Source organism: Chelonoidis abingdonii, chromosome 4 (genome assembly GCF_003597395.2).
Source record: "Chelonoidis abingdonii isolate Lonesome George chromosome 4, CheloAbing_2.0, whole genome shotgun sequence".
In the NCBI taxonomy this organism is placed as follows: domain Eukaryota; kingdom Metazoa; phylum Chordata; order Testudines; family Testudinidae; genus Chelonoidis; species Chelonoidis abingdonii.
Genome location: NC_133772.1, coordinates 30,997,771 through 31,021,332, shown reverse-complemented (window position 1 = coordinate 31,021,332; position 23,562 = coordinate 30,997,771). Strand labels below are relative to the sequence as shown.

The window sequence follows — 23,562 nt, the reverse complement described above, 5'->3', positions numbered from 1 at the left end:
GCTAATCCAGTTCCCGCAGTTGTCATAAATGGATTAGGTACCAGATCCTGGCGTCAAGAGTTAAAAAGTTTTCTTTTTACCTGAATAAAGGGTAACGCAGAACACACTGACCAGCTAGTGAACACCACCACCTGCCAGCAGAACTTTGGTATTGTTTAAAGTCAGGGGCGGGAATTAAATGGCCTCATAAAAATATCTTCGGGGTTCTTTTTGTGTTTGCTCCGCTGTTGAGATAACAACGGTCTCTCCTAACTCCATTCTTAATCTTAAAGTGGTTCTGTCTATATATCATCTGTAAGTTACTTGGAGTTTGGGGCAGTGGAATACGCAAAGTATATTTCGGCCCCTACTCGATGACCTTGTGGTGTAATATTACCTGTATTGTTTGATATGTGGACTTAGTTACTTCATGGAGCTATTTTAAATCAGACTGCTCGATATTTCATACTTCTGCCCTAGTAAGCATAAGACGCCTAGTATTGAAGTTTATACTAATACAGATTATTTGTGCTTCCTTTATATTTTCTTTTCTATTTTTTTTTCTATCACTAATCTTTTTCTGTCTTGTTAAAACGTTGGTGGATGCCCAGTTACTATTCCCGTAGGGAGGCAAAGGGAAGGGAAAATGCTCCAGGCCTCGCTCGAGCTATTTTTCTTAGTGTGGCTTGGCAGGGGGGAAGTTTGAGTCTAGGCTTGGACGGGGCATAAGAGGACCATTAAGAATCATCTCTGTTTCTCTGTTGGTTGACATCGTTTTTCTTTCCCTCGTTCATCTCCAAGTTTCCCGCTCACGAGACGCCACACTACGTGGGAATGAGCAAAGCCAAGCCTGGCTGGCCACTCTTTTGCTTCTCATATTTGTCCCGAAGCGGCCGTAGAGAACCCTTGCTTATCTGCTTGGTAAGTTTAGCACGAAACCCAGGTTTATCTGGTGAAACTCAACCGGTCGGGGGGTGTAAGGGGAGCGGAGAAAGGGGATTTTTTTTCCCCTGCTTTTAGCATCTGCAATGGGATTGGTAATCTTGGTTGTGTAGGTTCCCTACTCTCATGGTGAGGGTTGTGGGATCTTTACCCCACAGCACGAGTGACCACCGCCGGTGGTAGGTCAGGACCCCTAAATGTAAATTACCTATCCCTGAGCTGTGTTGGCAGCCTGCTAAATACCCCTCCCCCCCCGGCCCACTCCAAGAACTGAGGTGTAGTTGAGCTTTTTAAAGCGAGGGTAGGAGCACAAGTTCAGGTAAGAACCCGCCAGATTCTTTGGACGCACAAGTCCAGGTTTGGGACAGGACGCAGATTGTGGACGTAAAGTTCAGGTCTGGGACTGGGAGGGCTAAATTACCACAGCAGTCTCTCCCACCCAACCATTGTGTAATTTCTGGGTTTTGACGGTCCCAGCTTGCCTTGGAGAGTGTTTGGCAAACAACCCAGTGTCCATGAGGTGATTAGAGGGTAAATGTCCGTCACTCCCCCCTCCTACTCCTCCTCCCTCCTGCTGTAAGTTCAAGGGAAGTACTAAATCAATTTTCCGATCCCTTTCTCCCCCTGCGATTGACTCTGAGCAGACGCCATATTCCGCCACAGGCAAAACCTTGGAAGCCCGTTTCAGCCCCCCCCCTTCCTTTCACTTCACGCATTCAACTTCTCGTTCTTGTGTACTCGTCCTCACTTGTGCACTGATTGCTGACTAGATCTGCATTGTGCTCCCCGCGCCAGCGTCACACAGTTAGCCACCCCTAAGGCAGCTTTTTCGCGACCGTTAGCAAAGCATGGCATTACCAGCCCATACTGCCCGTTGCTGAGTTGCATACGGTACAGTTTTTCTCCTATTAACTGTTATCATCTGCTGCTGTCATGGGTGCTCCTGGCCAGCGTTGGTGAGGTCATTGGGGGTTCATGGACAAAAATGGAATGAGACCCAGGTCATTCCTTCTTTGAGTTTTGTCTAAGGGAGAGTCAGTCCTGTCTAGACTATTGGACAAGCCTACTAAAGAACCTGCGAGGCAAACAGCTCGCCCCGGGTCAGAGCCCCAGACATCCGCAGAAACGATGAGCTGCATGCTTTTCTAGGGATGCCCCTGCAAACACCCACCCGTTGCTTCCCTCCTCCCCCACCCCTCCTGGCTACCGAGTTTTATCCCCCCATTTGTGTGATGAAGTAATAAAGAATGCAGGAATTGAAAACCACTGACTTTATTGCCTCTGCAAGTAGAGCTCAAAGGAGGGAGGGAAGGGCAACCTCCAGCTGCAATGATTATCCAGGCAGGACTGAATCTCCATTAGAAAAAACTTGAAGAAGAGAATGACCTAGGAGTTCAGATTGCTGTCCAGAGCGGTCACTATGGTGCACTGTGGCATGGCACCTGGAGGCCAATACATTGAATTGTGGCCACACTAACCTAATCCAAAATAGCATACTGATTTCAGCGCTACTCCCCTCGTCGGGAGGAGTACAGATACCAGTATTAAGAGCCTTTATATCGATATAAAGGGCTTCATTGTGAGGATGGGTGCAGGTTAATGCGATTAATGCTAAATCATAATAAACTCTAGTGTTGACCGGGCAGCAGAGAGAGCAGGCAGGTTTCCCCTATTTTTCCTGCTCTTGTTTTCTTGACTACATTTCCTCTACCAACTTGCTTTTTGCTTTGAGCCTGGCTAGCTCAGTTGGCAGAGCATCAGACTTTTAATCTGAGGGTCCTGGGTTCAAGTCCCTGGTCAGGCAATAAACTACTCACAAGATCTAAAACTCTCTTTCTGAGTCTCTTTGATACTATGTTTTCCCTTTCCTCAGAAGTCCTTTTGTGTGTGGGTTTGAAGGGGCAACTTCCTGACATCCCTCTGTCTTGCATCCGGAGGAATAAAGGCCTCTGGGCATATAGCATGTTCCTTCCCTGCACGCGCACACACACACCACAGAATATCCTAAGGAATTAGAATCACCTGCTGCCTTCCCCTTTCCTGCTGGATCTCCAAATGAAGATTCTTTTCAGCTTAAACTCATGTCCCCTCTTTTACATCCATGAGCCCAAGTCAGATGACCCAAGCCAGCCCTGCTGCCATCTTTATCCCAGGAGAAATGGACTGTAAGGTACGTCTCCATTGCAATGGAAGCCCAGGTGTGGGTGCTGTCTCAAAGCAGCAGCTGAAGCCCCATATTCACCACTCTCATATAATGATGACATGGTTTGTATAAAGTCTGCCTTGTGAGGTATCATTTCAAAAATCTTGATCTGTTGAACATAATATCTTGTTGGATTGTGTGTGCTCTATGGTTGAGAAGTTATGAAGTTTTGCTCTGTGTGCATACTGAGACATGTTATGAGGTTGGGAAATGCCCACCACCAGCCTTTCAGGTGCAACAAAGGAGGCGTGAAGGGCAGCAGAACATACCGAGTCGGTCCTGATGGAGGGGAGGTAGGTTGGGTGAGGAATAGCTTTTATTGGACTTCATAGAAGTGATTGAGAACATCATCCTAAAACAGTGGTCCCCAAACATTTCACACTGTGCCCTCTTATCCATGGCTGTGGAACCTTGGAAGCCGCGGTCAAGAACAGAGGCTGGGAGTGGGGCTGTTGCTTGCTGGGGAGAGGGGTGCAGACAGGGATAAGGGGTTTGAGGCCAGGCTGGGAGCCAGAGGCCCAGGCTCAGGGTGGGGTTGGGGAAGAGCTGGGACAGAGTGGGGCTGAGTGGTGCTACCTCCATGGGGGCTGGCTCAGGCCCTGAGGTGCCCCCATGAATGTTTCTCTGTGTCCCTGTAGGAGTCATGCCCCACATTTTGGGGACCACTGAACCCTACTTGCTAAGCAGGGGCTAGTGATGCCAAAGCCCAGGGAAAGGGAGAGCAAGTGCGGGGCCCCCAGCACTGGAACCATGTGAAGGGGCTGCAGGAGAGGGGCAATGGCTGGTGGCACAGGGAGTTAGAGGGCACAGGAAGGGGCAGGAGTTAGGGGTGAAGGAGGTGCAAGGTTTGGGAGTGCAGGAGCTAGCAGTAAAGGGAGAGTGGGGATTGTGCAGGGGCAATGGGGAAGTGCCAAAGTACAAGCTTTGCCCAGGGCACCATTTTCCCTAATGCTGATCTGAGCAAACAATTGGAAATGACCAATTAGTGAGAACAGAACCATAGTGTAGAAAAGCCTCTTTGTTAAGTGTTTGTGGCTGAGTGCTTAGGGAGATGGGTTAGAAAGCAACAGGCATCCTTCTGTGGAGGTTTGATTTTTGCCTGCTAGGCAAGGCTGGTGTGTGGTGTCTTCATGGCTGTACTTTCAGTGTCTGATCACCCACGGTGCCACAGGGAGCCAACTCTAGACATATTCAGAGGTTCTATGCAGGATTTCTCAAACTTCCTTTCACTACAACCCCATTCTGCCAAAAAAATAACATTACTACATGGCCCTGGAAAGAGGGACCAAGCCCCTCCACACTGGGCAGAGGCAGGGGAGACAAAGCCTGAGCCCTGCCCCAGTTGGGGGAGGGCAAAACCAGAGCTTGAGGGATTCAGCCCTCGGTGGTGGGGCTCAGACTTTTGGCTTCAGCCCCAGGCCCCAACAAGTCTAATGCCAGCTCTGGTGACCCCATTAAAACAGGGTTATGACTAGGGTGACCAGACAGCAAATGTGAAAAATTGGGACAGGGGTGGGAGGTAATAGGAGCCTATATAAGAAAAAGACCCAAAAATCGGTTCTGTTCCTATAAAATCAGGACATCTGGTCACCCTAGTTATGACCCACTTTGGGGTCCTGACTTATAGTTTGAGAACCACTGCTCTATGCTGATGGGAGAGAGTTTGCCTGTGGGTGAAGTTAATCCACTTCTCAAGAGGTGGCAGCTATGTCAGTGGAAGAAGCTATATGGGTGGGTGTGCAAGCTGTGGTGTTTACTACTTTTAAGAAGTTTACTCAAAACCCATTTTTAAAACCACCTGTGGTCTGGGAATGGCAAAGGACCTCGATGAAGCAGTATCTGTCCTTCAAAGACCTGGAAATCTTGATTCCATATTATTGCTGTCATGGGGGTAAAGCTCACTGATAAAATGTTTGGCTGCAGATCAAGTGGTCCTTGGTTCAAACCCCAGTGTTCTCTTATAATCTTCTTTTTTTTAAAAAAAAAAAAAAAGGAAAACATTTTCATTTCCATTCTCCATTACGTTCAGGAGCTCCACGATATGGGAGTGCTTGATATGAATGTAAACACTCAACATTTCGCTGTCCAAATGCATAAAAACCTAGCAAAGCTGTCAATCAGCTGAAATCAATTCCAATCCTCTAAGTGTTTAGTTTATGTTTTCATCAATTAAAAAAAGGTATCATATGAATGTACATTTGCAGATCCCTCTTCTCCAGGAGCTATGTTGTGCAGAAGAACAAGAACCACGTCCAGTTGAAGTTCAGGAGTCTGATGACAAATGTTCTGAGGGCTGGAAAAAAATGCCTTCTAGTGAGCTATTGAACAAGCTCAACCTGTTTCGCTTATCAAAAGAAGATTGAAAGGTAACTTCATTGAAGTGTTGAAGGGCCTTAACGGAGAGAAAAGATTGTGTATTAAAGGGCTCTTTAATCTAGCAGAGAAAGGCATAACAAGACTGAATGGTTGGAAGGTGAAAAGAGACAAATTCATATTACAAATAAGACACAAATATTCAACAGCGAGAATGAGTCACCACAGGAACAAGCTACCAAGGAAAGTGGTGAATTCACCATCTCCTGATGTCATTCAATGAAGACTAGATGCCTTTCTGGAATGTGTTTGCTCCAAAAGTAGCTATTGTGTCATACAGGAGGCCTGTGATATGGAGGGGTCAGATTAGATGCTGTAATAGTCTCTTCTGGCCATTAAGTTTACTAATTTCTGAAAAACTGAGTGTAGTATTGGGAGCAGCATCTGATGTTTTCCTGTCTAGCTGGCTTGCTTCCTGGAACGAACACTCCTTGAGTGGGGTGATCCACAGGGAGTAACTCAAACCTCCAAAATGCTTGGGCAGGGACAAGACATTAGCACAGCAAGGGAGGGGTGTGGCAGTGACATCACAAAGGCTTTTTGCAGGACCTCAGACTATTGGTGAAAGGTGGTGGGGAGGTGGTGACCTCACAGAGAGATGCTGACATCAGCCAGGGAGGGTAGGGGCGAGGGAAACCTCAGAGACCCCTGTGGCTTTGCTTCAGCAAGTCTCCTTCACCAGGTCTCTCTTTGAGGACTGAGATAGTATTTGGGTTCAGGTACGTGAGCGCCAGGAGGAACCTCTTTCGAGTTTTCTCCTTCCCTTTTCCTGATTTTACTAGAAAACAGCCATCTCTGTTTAGATGGTAAGAACCTCCTGGAGGTTTGAAACCTGTTCAGTCTGATCCATCTGGTGACAGTGGAATTCTAGGCATAGAGAACATGAGCTTAAGGAGGCAGAATTTTATTCTGCACCTGGGATTTTGTCCCTTAGAATTACTGGGGTCATTAGGATTTGTCCTTTTGGTTTCACCTGTTCCTCCATCCATCCCTCCCTCCTTTCTCTTCTTCTCTTGCTTCTTTTGTCCATTCTCCTGTTCCCCTCCCAACATCAGGAGGTGTGTGTGTTTCTGTGTGGGGGAGGGAGTGCTCTACAGTCCCACTGTGGGAGGTCCACCCAAAAATGTGGGGCTGAAATAGTGCTCAGACAGTGATCCTCACTGGTGACCTGGGCCAGCCTTTGGGCGAGAACCCTCAGCCTCCTGTCTTCAGTCTCTATCCTGATTGGCTGAGCAGGGGGTTATTGACAGGGAGGAGACTCAGATCCTTGTTGTTCTCTTTTAAGACGAGGTAAATAAGTCATAACCACTTATATATTTGATGAATTTTGCTGCTCCTCTGCATTAATTGTCTCTGAGCAGTTCAGGATTCTTTCTAAGGCTGCAGTTCTCCTCAAATACTTGCTGAATAATTACTGTGCACTGTTGTTGGTCTGGAGCTCATCTGAGAGCACTTTATTCAGGTCATTCAGTGTATGAAATTCAAGATCCAATGGTTAGTTTGAAAATCAGGGCTCTTGGGTCCTATCAGATTATGACATAATAGAATAGCTGAAATATTCTATTTTATTTGTATTTTTTTTTATTTTGAAATTGTTAAGAGCAGCAACTACTCAGCTCAGACTGAAGCATGTTATCTAATGTTTGAGATCTAAATGTCTCCCCTCTGTGTGCGAAGAGACAGTTTAACACACTGTGACAAACAGGAGATGCTTTTGTTTTGCAACAAAATATTTGTGCAAAGAACTTTCATCCCACTTATTATGAAAGAAAGTGGTTCAGTTTGAAGGGGATTTTCTGACAGAAATGGTTTGAATGAAATTTCCCCACCATCTCAATTCCTGGGCTCTATCCCTGCCTCTGGGGGGGTTTGTCCATTAGAACAGGAGTCAGGACTGGTGGCTTCTCTTTCTGGCTCTGCCACTGCCTTGCTCTGTAGGCCCTTGGGTAGGTCACTTCCCATCTCTGTACCTCAGCCTCCTCCCCATCTGTCCAATGGGAAGAGGGACAGTTCTTGAACTCTGGGCAGTCGTGAGCCTGAGTGAGATAAGGGGCGTTAAAGCCCTCTGTGAAGGAGAAAGGGGAGATTCACGGTGCTTAGCACCAAGGAATTCTAAAGTTTGCTAAAATGTGTAGTCCGTGGAAAGAAGAAATGGTCGGGGACAAACTTTTTAAACTCTGCCTTTTTTAAAGTCCATTCAGGGATGTGAGTCCCTGTCTCTTAGGTACCTGGGGTTCTTTGCCAGCAGGAGAGAAGAGGTTTCTGCCTCTTTTTTTTTGTGGCCTTAACAAACCCAGTGCTGTGCCCCAGTTCTCGTCTGAGATCCCTGAAAAAGAACATCTTCCCATCCATGAACAAGACAGGAGCTATCTTTAAAAGGGGAACAAAGAGACCCCTGGAACTTACAGACTAGCTGGCCTCACTTCCACAGCTGGAGAGATACTGGAATACATTATAAACACTCAGTTTGTCAGCAGCACCTACAGGATACTTTGGTTCTTAGGACAAGTGAGCAAGGATTTGTCAAGAACAAATCATTCCAAACCAATCCTCTTTCCTTCTTCGGCAGGGTTCTGGGCCTAGTGGAGGTGGGTAAACAGTAGATGGGATCTAGCTCGGTGTTACTAAGGCTTTTGACACAGTCCCATAGGACAGTCTCACAAGCAAAGGAGGGAAATGCGGTCTAGATGCAATCAGTGTGATGTGGGTGCAGAGCTGGTTGAAAGGCCAGACTCCAAGAGCCCTTCTCCATGTCTGGCTGTCCAACAGAGAGGGTGTACCTGTTGGGTCCAGCAGGGATCAGTCTGGGGTCTGGTACTAGTCAATATTTTCATTACTGATTTGGAAAATGGAGTGGAGAGCACACTTCTAAAATTTGCAACTGACACCAAGCACTTTGGAGCACAGGATTGGAATTCAAAACGTCCTTAACAAATTGGAGACTTGGTCTTCTTGAGCCAAACTCCATGGCTGGGCCCCTCTCTATAGACTGGGCTGAAGTGAAACCCCAGAGCCAAACCTTCCTCCTTCTGGGCAGTGTGCTCTGACCTTGAATGGTCAGATGCTGCTTAGCACTGTCAGAGCAGCTTTAGCTGGGGGATTCTCCCAGCACTTTCCATGAGCGGGAAAGTATTAAATCCCCTGACTCCTAATCCCCTGGTCCAGTCACTGCAGCGGAGCACACTCCCTCTCAAAGGTAGGGAGAGCGGCCACAAGGGCCTGCTTGTAATTGCCAGCTGTGGGAGGGAGTGTGCAGCAGTGGTTAGAGAAGGGGCCTGGAATGAAGGACTGCTGGGTCCCATCCATACTTCTGACACTTGAGGTGACCCTGAGCCAGTAGCTTCCCCTCTCCAGGCCTGTTTCTCATCAGTAGGGCTGGGGAAACAGTCTTGACAGCCCAGGGGGGTTGGGAGGCTCCAGGAAGGTGTGTAAAGTGCTGAGATTTTAGGATCCCAGATGTGCTGTCACCCCCGCACTAGGGTGATGTTCTGCACCCCCTGCTGCTGGCCAAGTTTCTCCTTTCCTTGGCAATAAGACAGACTCTTGTTTTCACAGCCAGCCGATCGCCCAGTGTCATCACCCTGCCTGCTGGCTGAGCAGGGTAACTCTTAAGGTCACCCCCCCCTCCCTCCAGCCTGCCTTGGACTTGGAGAGTGAGGAGAAGGGCGAGGGATGACCCTGAACATCCTCCATCCATCGCTCCATCACCAGAGCAAGTGAGTGGCATTAGAGATCCTCAGTGGCGTCCCCTGTCTGTCTGGGGAGAGGCAGAAAGAGGAGGAGAGAATCTCTCTCAAAGGGCATCGGATTTGCAAACAGCCCCCAGGAGCCCCTCGCTCTCAGACCGGGGAGAGGCTTCTCCAGATCCGTCTCCAGTGTGTTTGGCAAGGTCCCAGCAATGGGGCTCCCAGCCCTTTCCTTGTGGGACACTGTTCCCCAGGCTGAGAGTCTCTGAGCTGGGCCAGACCCAGGGAGCTGCTGAGCATGCAAATCAATGAGAAACGAGGGGACCCTGGCATTGCAATGCCTAGGGACTTTGAAGTGGGGAATGGTTTCCCAGGAGAAGTCCGGACTCCTGGGTTCTGTTCCTTCTCTAGCCTGGGTGGGGGATGGGGAGAGGGGAGGTGTGAGTGTGTCCTGGCCTGGCAGGAGGGAGCTGCTTGTCCAAAGTGACCAACGGTCTTTGTGACTGACCCCAGTGCTCGAAAAGGATGAGACTCTCCGGTTCTTGCAGCCCCAGGGATGACAAGGGGGAATGTTGAGGGGGCGCAGACCATGCAATGACCTCCTGCCAGTGTGTGTAGCTTGCACTCCCTGCACCCCTGTGGGGGGAGGAGGAGCTGCTCTGGCTGGGGCAGGGATGGGGAAGGACCAACAGGCTGGTTAGTGAGAGGCTGCCTTGACCCCAGACTCACGGTTACTCCCCGCTCGGTTCCAGGATGACCAGGTTCCTGAGGATGTTCAGGAAGAAGGCTCTGCAGGTGGCCCCAGAGCCTGAGGAAAGCAGCTGCCATCTTCCCCAGGAGCAGAGTGGCCCCTCTGTCCCCACTGGCGCAGAAGGAGCTCCTGGCCGGGCCAAGAGGTGGAAGTGCCCAGCCTTCTGGCAAAGAAACCCGCTCCTGGCACAGGCACCAAGGTGGGAGAGGCACCGGCCAGGCCAAAATGCAGCTGGGCCAGGATGTGGCTGGGCAGGCAGGACCCAGTCCAGGAGCAGAACCAGGCAGGGTGGCTCTGGGGCTTGTTGTGTGGGCAGCAGTAGCCACAGGAGCCCAGCCCTGATTTCCAGCAGGAGCCATCGCACTGTCCGGTCAGTGGGGACCTTCCAGCCTTCCCAGGGCAGGAAGTGGAGGATCCCTCTCCCAGCCCTAGCAGCTCAGCCCACTCCCCATGGGACAGCAGCAGCGCCTGGGACTCGGACAGTAGCGAGGCCGACAAACGCTTCTGCTTTGTTCCAGGTGAGAGCCAGGCTGGGCTCAGGGAGGGGTGAGGAGGGGCTGTGAACACCCCGGGCCCAGGCCCTTGAGCAGTGCTATGGGGGCAGGTCCCCAGCTCAGGTGTCAGGCCTGATATTTTGTCTCACATATAAGGGCTTTGTCAGCAGAAAGCTGTAGGTCACATGGTAGGGGTGACAGCGGAGTTTGTGTGTGTGTCGGGGGGGGATTCACTTGATAAAAATGAAACTTCCAAGCCGCTCCCTCTGCTGGAGCAAAAGCCTCTCATTTATCTCCTCAACTCCCCTCCATGAAAATTGCCACCCCTCCCCCAACGCTGAGAGACTCCCTCACTCCCATGGAGATTTGTAATTGTTCTAACTCCAAACAAATTATCAAGGACATTTCAAATGAGAAAAACAAAACAAATGAAACCAGAGAAACCCCCACCACACCCTGTTTGGGTCTGAATTTTTCTACTGAAATTTGGAGATAATAAAACTCATCCCTCTGTTGGCCAGAAACCAAAGCTAGACCTCCCCGACTGTAGCTGTGACTTCTGCGACCAAACCACCAATGAGCTGACTCCTCTTGTGAGACATTTCTCTGCACAATACTGCTGCTATTCCAGTTATTGACTCCAGGAAACATTTTCCTTAGCCTGGTTCTGTGTGTCACTGGTTTCTATAGCAAAGGCCAGTCCCTGGCCCTGTGGTCCAGACATCCTCATTCATATCAGGCTTCAAGTTCAGAATCATTTCCCATTCCAGCTCTGTGGGAGGGGAGACTTTTAAAAGCGCTTTCTGTGCAACTGCACATGGCTAAGCAAAGAGAACAGGGAGCAATGAATGTGTGTGTGTGTCGGGGCGGGGGCGATTCACTTGGTAAAAATGAAACTGCCAAGCCGCTCCCTCTGCTGGAGCAAAAGCCTCTCATTTATCTCCTCAACTCCCCTCCATGAAAATCTCCACCCCTCCACCCCCCCTGGTGCTGAGACCCCCTCACTCCCATGGAGATTTGTAATTGTTCTAACTCTTCCTTGGTCTTGTCCAAATAGTTTTTTCCAGAAAAATTATCAAGGACATTTCAAATGAGAAAAACAAACCAAACTAAAGAAACCTCCACACACACATAGATTGGGTCTGAATTTTTTCTACTGAAATTTGGAGATAAAAAACTCATCCCTCTGTTGGCCAGAGACCAAAGCTAGACCTCCCCCGCTGTAGCTGTGACTTCTGCAACCGAACCACCAATGCGCTGTGACTCCTCTTGTGAGACATTTTGCTGCACAATACTGCTGCTATTCCAGTTATTGACTCCAGGAAAACAGTTTCCTTAGCCTGGTTCCGTGTGTCACTGGTTTCTATAGCAGAATCAGTCCCTGGCCCTGTGGTCCAGACATCCTCATTCACATCAGGCTTCAAGTTCAGCACATCATTTCCCATGACTCCAGCAGTTCTGTTCCATGGTCACTGGTTTCTATAGGAGAACAGACTTGGCCCAGACATTCAACAGCAGGCTTTCTCAGAATCATTTGCAACTGCACATGGCTAAGCAAAGAGAACGAACCCCAAATCCCCCTGTGCTTTGGGAGCCAGGTTTGCTGTGGGAATTCTGTAGTTCAGATGCTTCATGCCGGGCATTGTGATTCTTTACCAGTTTCTCTGGCATTGGAACAATTTTGTGCTCACAGCTGTGATGGACCGAGTGGTTAAGGCTTTGGAGTTGAAATCCAATAGGGTTCTTCTGTGCAGGTTTGAATCCTGCTCACAGCGAGGCCTGTGTTTTAGCCAGTCTCTCACCCGGGCAATACCTCTGTACAACCCCCTGAGATACTCTCAATTCTCTCCCCACCCAAGTAAATCCTGGTCTGCTCCTTTCATAGAGATCCCTGGGGCACCACCTCACACTGTGTCCCTGAGGTGTCAGGCAAACTCTCAGGCCTGAAGCCTCTGCCACTCACCTAGTGCCCCATAGATCAGCCATAGGCCTGGTTCTGCTCCTCTCTCTAGAGTGTGAAAGGAGCCAAGTCAGACTCTGACTCCAATGGGTGCTCTGGGGCTGCAACACCAACAGAAAAAAAAAGGTGCTCAGCTGTTCAGTGGGGTGCAGGAGGGGCTGATGGGAAGTAGGAGCAGGTCAGGGAGAGGAATGGGCAGGAAGGTGGGCTGGGAAGAGATGGGACAGGGGTGGGGGCTTGGGGAAAGGGGTGGAGTGGGGACAGGGCCTGGGGCAGAAAGGAGGGGATTTGTCCTGGACCCCTCTAGGCCGGCCCTGAACCCCAGCCCAGAGCCTGCATCCAGCACCCAAACTCCTTCCCAAAGCCTGCACCCCTCCTGCACTCTAATCCCCAGCCCAGGACCTGCACCCCAGACCTTCCCCCTGAAACGCCGCCCAGAGCCTTAGGCAGGTGGAGGTGGACTTTGAGGGGGCAGAGTTGGGAGGGCGGGTTCTGGGTACCACCAAAACTTCTACAAACTTGCCTCCCATGCCTGTGGGGGCTGGCAGGGGGGTTGATGTCTGCACAGACTCTCAGCTGCCAGGCCAGAGGGGGCACTTGGAACCTTACCAGATTGGCTCAGTGAAGACGGGGGGTTGACAGAGCAATACAGACGCTCTCCAGAGCACGGAGCAGCGTCCGCCCATGCAGCCAGGCAATGAGCATTTCTCACAGCCTGGAGCTGAGGGGGAGGTGGTAGCTGCTGTTCCAGCTCTTCGGGGACAGGCCCTGTCAGCCAACAGACACTTCTTACTCTCCACAGCTAATGGCATCAGGTTCCTCTGGTGGGAGTGTGGAGCAGCTGTTCATTTTCCTGTTCCCACTCCTCTATAGTGTGAAATTTGGGGAGGGGAGGCAGAAGCCCCTCTTCCCTCCATAAATGACACCCAGTAGGGGAAGCCAGGAAAACAGGGTGGGGCGGCAAGTGGTGGCCAGACTCTTGCTGCCAGGATCTAGTCTAGCTCAGGGTCCAGCTCAACTTCCTCCCTACACCACTGGCCCTCAGTCCCCTTCCACCAACAGGTCAACCCAGGCACTAGGGCAGGAATGGGGTGAGGAAGCCAGTCAAGCTGAGCAAGGCAGGCAAAAGCAAGTCTTGTCTTCCTGGGCTGCTCACAATGACGTCCTTTTTGTGTGCAACTGCTGCAAAATCCTCCCAGAGAAGCAGTTGGCCAAAATACTTCCACAAAGTAGCTCAGTTGGGAGCATGATAGACTGAAGTTTTAAAGGTCCCTGGTTCAATCCCAGGCTTTGGCAGGCCCTTTCATCCCTCTTTGTGCAGTGGTGGCTTGTTTTCTGGGAGCACAGTGGTGCCTGCACCAAAGGTGTGTCCCTGAGCGTGGGCTCTGCAGTAGGAAACGATAGTGTAGGTTTCTGCACCTAGTTGGCTGGCCTGTCCTTTAACAACGGACAGGACCTGTCTCTACTTATGAGTTATTGATGGACCCAATATGGCAGGAAAAGAGTGAGGCAGGGTGGCCCTCAGGAATGGTGCCAGAGGGGGTGCTGGGCAGTGACAGGCCCGTATAGGGGATGAAAACTTCTCTGTGCAGCTGAGTGAGGGCAGTACCCTGGAAAGGGCATCTGTTAAAGTGGGCATGTGGAAGGTGGAAGGGATCTGGGGGCCCTTGATGTTCAGTGCCTTGGAACAGTTGGACTTGGACATGGTGGGTGTTCAGGAAATGCACATTAACAACTCTAGGGTAGCTCAATGGCCAGAAGGTTATTGGAGGAAGGGCCTGTCTTTCTGGTCCTCTGGGCTAGGGAATAATGATGGGGTTGGAGTCTTGTTCCCATTCATGCTGCGAGTACAGAAGGGCTGGAACTCCAACCAGGGAGGGCATTACTGGTGGGCTTTGTGCTCCATGGACTGGTTACAGCTATATTAGGGTGTATGGTTCCCAGTTAAGGCATGAAAGGAAAGTTCTTTGGAAGGAACTGGCTCCCTTCCTCTGGACCGCATGGTGTTTGGTGTCAGGGGGTGGGATTTCAGTTGTTGCAGATAGCCTGAGGACTGCTGGTCCTGTTTTCCCGCCCATCAGAGGAAACTCTTCTATGATGAGCACTACCTGGTGCAGGTCTGTAGTGAGGTTGGCTTAGAGAACGTGTTTCTCCATAGTGGAAACAGTGGCAGGTGGGCAGTAGCCTCCTATTCCTCTGACCCCAGCTCACACAGCCACAGAGGGGATACACCTTTCTGCGGGGACAGGCCAGGAGTCACACTGACCGGGTTTACGTGAAGGAGAGCACGTCGACAGCCCAGTGCACGGTGGTGCCAATGAACTGTTTGGATCATGCAGCTCTCACCGTGTGCTCATTGTGGGCAAATCCCTGACCTACGGCAGAGACTATTGGAAGCTGAACATCCAGAACTTGAAAGATAAAGGAGCAGCAGGGCAAGGTCTGGTGGTGTTGGCAGAACAGGAAAGCATCAGAGGGTTCTATGACAACTAGTGGGACTGGTGGGAGTCGGTGAGGGAGGGGCTGGTGGCTTTCTTCCAGCAGTCAGGCAAACACCACAACATTAAAGAAACCAATGGTGCCAAGTCCTGCAGTGTCGCCTGTGGGATTTCCACAAGAGCATCCAGGCAGGGGAGCCAATCAGCATGTGACTGTACGACCAGATTAAGCAACAGCAGAGTGCAAACCAGCCAGCTGAGAGTCACAGGGGTCTAGAAAACAAAATAGCAGTAGGTCCCATGGTGTAATGGGCAGCACTCAGGACTCTGAATCCTGGAATCTGAGTTCAAATCTCAGTGGGACCTCCTGGAGATATGCTGGTTTGCTGTAAACCTTTAGAGCTTAATGTGCTTGGTTACACTCTCTCTGGTTGAAGTAGGGTGAGGATTTTTTCCCCTCCTGTTGGGTGACTGATGCCCGCTAGAGATAAGTCTTTGGTCCGGCTGGTTCAATGGATTGGCTGCTATGGGTTGGAGTCCTAGAACTTAACGGTCTGGCTGGAGATTCCTGCGGGTTGACCAGATGGTTGTTTCTTGCTGCTTCACCTGATGTCCACAACTTTGGTCTCTGTACCTGCAACTGCCACACTCTTCCTCTTGTCCACATGGCATTTAAAGGAAGGAGTGCCAGGGCCAGGCTTCATAGTCAGGGCTAGGCAGGAGGGGGGAAGAGCCCACTGGGGGCCACATGCAGGGCAGCCTGCAGGGCGGCTGATGATGATCTGTGGCCATTATCGAAGATGGTAGGAAAGCAGGACCAGCCCCCCTGGTGGTGCCTCTTACCATTCCCATTCAAGGCGCTCACTTTTGCAATGGAGCAGGAGCTTTTACCCCAAGAGGCTTTTCTGCAGCTACCAAGAAGCAGAGAAACACCCAGACTCCTAAAGCTCTATTTAGCAAGTACCCTCCAGCACAGGGACAGGCGCACACGCTAGCCCAGGTAGCTGCCCATTTTCTTTGGCAAGTCAGGAATGGCAAAGGCTAGACTGGAAGCACCTGGAGCTCATGCCCCAGCCTTTGTGACACCCAACCCCCAACTCCTTCCCGGGGCTCTAGCTGAAGCCAGTGCATTGGTCTGAGTGGCCAAGAAGAGGTTCCGGCCCTGATGGGAGCACGACTTTCAGCATGAAGGTAAATCTACAGAAACACAACCACGAATGGACTTGAACCCTCCATCTTCTGATCCAAAGTCAGCCGCCTTATCCATTAGGCCACATGAAAAAAAAAAAAAAAACTACCTCAAGCACTTCTTTGGAAAAGGTGGACACTGTGTTTCTTGGGTCATCTACTGAGGGGGGCTGAGACTCTCTAGGCACAAGAAGCAAAGTTCCCAGTGACATGTGAGACTTAATTCTATGGGGCCAGGTCCAGGGCTTTAGCAGGGAGGCTTAAGCATGGGGGATTGGGGTGTAGCGGACGGTCCAGCTGTCTAGGTGTGGAGATTTAGTCACACTGAGGCACAGGAAGGAGGAGGAGGAGGAATCTTGCTGACAGGCAGTGGCTGTGCAGAAAAAGAGGAGGGGTTCCTGGGACTTTTTTTGCCTCTCGTTTGCCTGCCTGCTCACTCTTGTGGTGAACAGTGAAGATATTCTCAACAAGCCCAGGTAGCTCAGTTGGTAGAGTATCAGGCTCTTAATCGGAGAGGTCCAGTGTTCAAGCCCCTGTCTGGGCACTCACCTTTTAAGTTGCCTTGTGTGCCAGGAGCCAAATTCTGTTCACAGCCACACACACACACATTCCCAGAAGCCATGGTCACTTCCTGGAAAGGTTCCTTTCCCTAGGAATCAGGAGAGAGGACACATTTGCAGGTGTAGAAAGTGCAGTCTCTGGCTGCCAGGAAGTGCTGTGGGGCCAGGTGCCGAGAGAGGCCAGAGGGGGAGCAGCAGGGATGTGGGGCAGGGAGAGAGAGAAGCAATGAGTATAGACGGCAAGTGTAAAGGAGAGTCTGGTCTGGCCTGGCTATTGTTGGGAACTTCCCTGGCTTTTGCACGACCCTGGTGGAATTGGCCAGTGGAAGGATCTGAGTCCCCACCCTCTTACCCAGAGGCTGCCTGACCTCAAGGACTCTCCTTCTACTCTTGTGTGTGGCAGAGACCTCATAATCCCAACAAGGCTGGGCCCAGGATTCCTAGGGGACTTGACTCCCAATCTTGCCATGATCACTTGAATGGGGGCTACAGTGTCCCAATCTGGGGTACTCTCTCCGCTCTGGGCACTTCCCTGACCCACTCCTCATTGCATGTGCTTCAAGCAAACACCATTTATTACCCAGAAATCAATGTAAAACATAAGGAAAGATGGGAAAGGAAAACATCACCCTGTTCAGTGGTGCAGGGAGATCACAACCAGCGTCTCTGGAGTGCCAGAGCTGGTCACAGTCTCTCCCTCACATGTCCCAGGCCTCCTTCCCAGGCCCTGGCTGTGCTGCAGGGACACCACTACAGGCTGGACACTTGCTCTGGCAATGACCACATGCTCTAGGTGACAGGCCTCTTGTTCCCAGTGTCTGCCCCCAAGTAGGGGACACAATCCCCCTCACCTCTGAAAGTTTGGCCTGCAAGTCCTCTTGATTGGTGGCATCTCCTTGTGCTGGGCCTTCTGCCCAGGGTCCCCCTTGCTCTCCCAAGCTGCTCACTGCACCCACCTCCAGCTCCAGTGCTGCTGCGGCTCTGCCTCCAGCTTCCTGAGCTGCTCCTCTGGCCTCTCTGGCTCTGCTTGCTGCAGCTCTTCTCCCAGCACAGATCTGCTCCCTGGGCAGCTTCTATGGCTTGTGCTGCTGCAGCTCAGCTCCCAGCACGGATCTGCTCTGGTTCTCCCTGGCTGGTGCAGCTTTGCTCCCCGGCTCTTCTCAGGCTCCTGCTCTCTCCTTAGCTCTGCCCCACCCTGGCAAAGCCAGATCCAGCTCCCATGGAGGACGGGACCCACTGGCCTGGTGACTCCCCCATTACACTGCCTGGCCTGTCAGTGTGGCTAACTTGGAGCTTTGGCCTCTCCCTATTGTCCCTGGGGACTGTCAGTCTCCGGGTCCTGATTTCCCATTGACCTTTCCCCCTTCTATTGGGACTGGGAACTAGCCAAACAAAAACCCCACTAAGTTTTAAGGGGCCAACAGTCCCTTACACAAGCCAGCCCTGTAAGGGTCACCGATGTCCAGAGAAGGGAGCATGAGCTGGTCCTGTGGTGTAACGGGCAGCACTCAGGACTCTGAATCTTGAAATCTGAGCTCAAATCTCAGTCGGACCTTCTATTGGCTTGTGGTAAAGCCCTGAAATGCAAAGTGCTCAACTTCCCTATCTCCAGGTGTGCAAGAGTGAATCTTTCCCTTCCTGTTGGGTGACTTATCCACTGGAGCCAGGTCTTTGGTTGGGATGGCCACAATGGGTTGGGGTGCTAGAACTTGCTACCCTGGTTGCTGATGCCTGTGGTTTGACCAGATAGTTGGGATTCTTGCTGCTTCACCTGATGCCCACAAGTTTGGTTCTCATGCTTTCTACCACACTTTTCCTCTTGCCCACATGGCGCTTGAAGAAAGGCGTGCCAGGGCTAGGCAGGAGGGAAGAAGAGTCACAAACTGCTGGGGCTGGTTTCCTATTGGTGTGACCAATTTCCCCGCCCAACCCCATCTATCTTCTTTTGGCATTAGGGCTGGGTGACTTTCTGTGCTGCCATTGACAAGGGCAGCAGCATAAGGGGCTCAGGGCAGAGAATCCAGGAGTCAGGGAGGAGCGTGCATGGGGCAAGGTCACAGGGATAAGAATCACATTTAGTCTTTGTACGGCAATGCTGGTGCACTCACGCACTGCCACGCCTTTTAGTATCACAACTATTAATCTGTACAACAGCAGCAGTTGGGTCATCAGGGGGTCTCCAGTAGCATCCTTCCCAGCAGGACAGCACTCTGAATTCTGTGATCTGAGTTCAAATCTCAGTGGGACCTTGTGGTAAAGCCCTGGAGCTCACAGTGCTCAAATTTCCTGTCTCCAACTGTGTAAGAGTGAATCTTGCTGTTTGAGCAAGTGTGTGTGCATCTAATTTTGGGAAGTGAAGTCACAAACTGCTGGGGCTGGGTTTCCTGTTGGTGTGAGCTTTTTTTTGTCACCTTCTTGTTTTAGGGCTAGGGCTAGGGCTAGGGCTGGGTGGCTTTCTGAGCTGCTGTTGATGAAGACAGCGGCACAAGGGGCTCAGGGTGGTGAATCGGTGGGGGGAAGGGTGCACGGGAGGTCACAGGGGTAAGAATCACATTTAGCCCTTGCACAGCAATGGCAGTGCACTCACACACTGCCATGCCTTTTAGTATCACAACTATTTATCTGTACAACAGCAGCATCTACAGAGACCGGGGCAGAATCAAGGCCCCCGTTGTGCTGGGGAGCTGCACAGACACAGAGACAGTCCCTGCCCCAGCTTAGATCAGGCCCTGTTGGGCCAGGCGCTGCCCAGACACAGTGAGAGACAGGCCATGCCCCAGAGAGCTTACAGGCTCCATACCCAAAAAGTGGGAGGAGAAACAGAGGCCCAGTGTCACACAGCAGCACTGAGAATAAAACCCAGGAGTCCTGGGTCCTCCTGCTCTAACCACTAGACCCCACTCTGCTCCCAGAGTTGGAGACAGAACCCAGGAGCCCTGGCTCCCCAAAAGGGCAGGAGTGGGGTCTAGTGGTTAGAGGAAAGGAAGATGGGTGTCAGGACTCCTAGGTTCCAGTCCCAGCGCTGGGGTTGAAGTGGAGGCTCCTACCTTAGCACAAGTGGGGCTGGGAGCCAGGACTCCTGGGTTCTTCCCATCCCCGCCCCGAATCATCTTGCACAGCAGGAGGGAGCTGGGCAGGAAGTGGTGATGGGGTGAAAACTACCAAGAAAGGCAAATCCTCGAAGGAGCCTGTGCCAGGAACCAGGTGGTGCAGAAACCACAGCCCCATTCCCACCTCTGACCCCACCTTGGCTGGCACTGGATCGTGCCCCCTGTGCCCTCAATCTGCCCTCTGTCAGCCCTGGAGGGCAGGGAATAGCCATGGGGCTGGGCTCCCCATCCAATTGAAGTATTCAGTGTCACAGTGACCCGAGGTGTGTGCACAGAATGAGGATGGGGGGGGGTGGTGGATGGATGGACTGATTTTTGCATGTGTTTGTGTATATGTGGTTTTCTGCAACAGTTTTGAGGGGGGGGGTGTTATTACAGTTGTGGGAGTTGTGTTTGTAGCTGTGCAAGTGTGTGTGTTCATGTGGCTGGATTTGTGCACGTTCGCATCTGTTAGCAGTTGTGTTGATGTTGGCTGGATTTGTGCGGGTGTTTGTGTATATTAGCAATTGTGTGTGTGTGTGTGGCTGGATTCATGCATGTTTGTGTATGTTTGCAATTGTGCGTGTGTGTGTGTGCATGCTCTGCTGCCTTCTGTCGGCGCAACAACTGTTTCTCTGTATGTCACAGCCCCCAAACCGTCGACCGCGGTGGTGATTTCCCCATCTTACAAGGGCTGGCTGGCCTGACCCTTCTCCCCTCTGCAGAGTGTGGCGGGGGCTGAAGCTCACTCCGTGTGGGGCAGGAGGGCCCAGGTGCAGGGCACTGGGCTCCGATGCACCTGGAGAGCAGTTCAGGTGGGGCAGGGCGGGGCAGGGCATGTGGTGTTCATTCTGTGTTGCCTGGTGCTGGGCCGTTGCACAATTCCCAGCCACGCTGCATAGCGCGCCCCGAGAGGGGGCAGGGGGCCAAACAGATGATTCAGAACGAGGGGGGAGAAGATGTGTGGTTGGGGGGAGGAAAAGCCTTGGGCTGCAATGGGGGAGTGCAGAGCAGGGCTGACACCCCAAAAACCTGCAGCAAAGGGATGGACAGGCAGGGTGTGTGGATAGAAGAGGCAGCGAGCCTAAAATCTAAAAGGGGAGTGTGGGGTCTAGTGGTTAGAGCGGGGGGGGGGGTTGGTGGTCAGAATTCCTCGGTTCTATCTCCAGCTCTGGGAGGGGAGTGGGGTCCAGTGGTTAGAGTGTATGTCGGGGGGAGAGCCAGGACTCCTGGGCTCTCTCCCTGGCTCTCACTCTCTCATGCAATCCCTCGGCAGTTACCCAACTTGCCAGCATGTGGGAGCGAGGGGCTGGGGCCAGATTGCGACACAGCCCAGAGTCCCGTACTGCCCCTTTCTTAGCCAACCCCGGGGCAGGGTGGGGGATGGCCTGGGAGACCCGCTAAGAAAGGCGCTTCTGGTGGTTTTGTGTGTGGGTCACACTGCCCCCTGCTGGATAGACCCTTCTAGGTCAGAACCAGTCTCAGCCTGGGACAGACCCTAGAAGCCCAGCCCCCTCTGTTGCCACGGCTATGTCTATTGGTCTCCTGGAAAGGTCCGTTCCCACTGGTAGCTGTCCAGTGGCAGTGAGTTCCACGGGCCTCGGCACATGCTGTGCGGGGCAGGAGGTCCTTATGTTGGGAGCAGTGGGAGTGAACTGTGTGCAGTTGTGTGTCTGAGCACAATTGTGACTATTCTGGTGTCTGTGATTGAGAGTGTGGCTGGGGGTGTGATTGTTTCTCTTTTTGGGGGTTGGGCTAGCATGCCCCGCTGGATGTGTTGTGTGTGAGTGTTCTTGGGATTGTGTGAGTCCCTTTGTGGGTCAATGTGTGTGTGTGTCACTTGCTGCAGCATACAAAATCCTGCAAAGCCAACACACACACACACACACACAGAGCGGGGCTCAGCCCCACCAGCAGGGGGCAGCAGGGACACACACGTCTCTCTAGGGCCAGCTTGGACAATTTCCCATCACGACCCAGCACAGGGCTGGTGCCCCCACATGGGAGTGGGCAGTGACCGGGCAGTGGGGGCAGATATACCGGATTCAGAAGGAAGCACTTTGGGAAAAATCAGTCAAGGCCCTTAGCAGAGCTGGGACACAGACCCAGTGACCCCTGCACCACCCTGGGAGGAGAGTGGAATCGAGTGGTCAGAGCAGGGAGGGGGCTGGGCACCAGAACCCCTGGGTTCTATCCCTGGCTCTGGGAGTGGAGGGGGTCTAGAGCAGGGGGAGTGGGAGCCAGGACTCCTGGGTTCCACACAGGAGACTCTTTTTTCCTGTGCTTCCCTCCCTAGAAATCCCAGCCCAGCCCGCTAGTGGAGAGCGAGTGGGAGCGGGGGAAGTCGCTCTCCCACTTCAGAGTCATGATTCAAACCACTCCCCCAGAGGCTGTGACACCATGGACACCCCCCTCCCCAAGGCAGACAATAGAAGCCCTGCCCCACCAGAAAAGCGGGGGATCTAGTTGTACCCACGAAACACCCACTCATGGTTGCAGAGAAACCCCACACAGCCCCCTGCTAAGATAGGATCTCCTGCTCCCACTGCTTTCCTTATCACCATGAGCTGCTCCCCACCAGGCACCACAGCCCATTCACACGCCTTTGGTCAATATGTAGCTCAGTGGCAATCACTGCCCCAAAGTGACTTCCGTGCAGGCACTCACAGCACAAACTCCCCACACCGGATTCTGTCCACACCAGAGAATTCTCTCTGCTGGGCTCCTTCGGTTCATCTTGCTGTTCTCCAGACACTGCTCAGCTGCATAACCCCACCCATGGACATGCAACACCTTCTGTCGTTTTGATCTCAAGTGAATGAGTTGCCTGCGGGGAATGAGCATGTCACCACACATCACAGCCTCATTTCACGTCACAGCCCCAGCACACAGCAGCTGGGTGGGGATTGTCTGTGAGCCCCACGCTGGGGGCGGTGCTTCAGGGAGAGACCCAGCCCCACAGACAGACTAGGGTAGGGAGGTATTGGGGGAAGGGATAAGGGGATGGTGAGAGAAGAGGGAAGGGAGAGACCCAGCCCCATAGACCCACAGGAGCAGGGAGATATTGGGGTCAGGAGGAGAGGGGGTCGGCAGAGACCCAGCCTGGGGTGCAGGGGAAATGGAGTGGAGTGGAGGGAGCTGGAGGAGAGAAGAGACGTGGGGTGGAGGGGGGAAATATTGGTCCATGGAATCAGAGTCACTCCCAGGACATGCTGTGAAGGGGGGAGCACAGAGGCAGTGAGAGAGACCCAGCCCCACAGACCTCCAGAGGGATATTGGGGGCAGGGGAGGGGATAGAGGGAGGAGAGACCCATCTCCATAGACCCCCAGAGACAGGAAATGAGAGGAGAAGGGGGGAGGGAGGGATCCAGCCCTATAGACCTGTAGGGGTAGGGATATATTGGGGATAGGAGGGGAGAAGGGGGGTTGGCAGAGACCCAACCCGAGATGCAGTGGAAATGGGGTGGTTTGGAAGGAACTGGGGAAGAGAAGAGACACATGGCAGGACACATGTTGGGACAGGGAAACTGATTCACTCCAAATACATGCGGAGCAGGGCAGGGCAGAGGCAGATCATGCTGGTCCCAGGGTAATTTTGGGGGTTCTGATTCCCCACTCAGCTGGTGGGCTCACCTCTGGGCTGAGGAGACCTGGGGTGGGGCGGGTGCAGGGGCTGTGTGTGTGTGTGTCAGGCTGGGGGAGCTGCCTGGGCAGAGGTGTTGGAACCAGGGCGGCTCCAGGCACCAGCACATCAAGCGCGTGCTTGGGGCAGCAAGCCGCGGGGGGCGCTCTGCTGGTCACCATGAGGGCAGCAGGCACTCCCAACCCCTCCCCTACTCTACCCCCCCAGCCAGTGATGAGCTGCCAAAATATTAACCGGTTCCCTCCTCCTCACCCCA

The 23,562-nt window shown here is 52.3% G+C and overlaps 2 protein-coding genes and 3 non-coding genes across 5 annotated transcripts in view; all 5 read left to right on the top strand.

Annotated features, from left to right (window-relative positions):
* LOC142046740 (uncharacterized) overlaps nucleotides 1-23,562 on the top strand; it is a 437,635-nt gene that overhangs the window by 108,620 nt on the left and 305,453 nt on the right. The window lies entirely within an intron of this gene.
* The window catches only part of LOC116830502 (uncharacterized), a 373,443-nt gene that overhangs the window by 46,158 nt on the left and 303,723 nt on the right, over nucleotides 1-23,562 (top strand).
* TRNAK-UUU (transfer RNA lysine (anticodon UUU)) lies at nucleotides 2,653-2,725 on the top strand. Its single transcript has one exon. It is a non-coding gene; the product is annotated as a tRNA-Lys (tRNA).
* Nucleotides 12,121-12,203, top strand: TRNAS-UGA (transfer RNA serine (anticodon UGA)). Its single transcript has one exon. It is a non-coding gene; the product is annotated as a tRNA-Ser (tRNA).
* Nucleotides 15,121-15,192, top strand: TRNAQ-CUG (transfer RNA glutamine (anticodon CUG)). The gene has a single exon. It is a non-coding gene; the product is annotated as a tRNA-Gln (tRNA).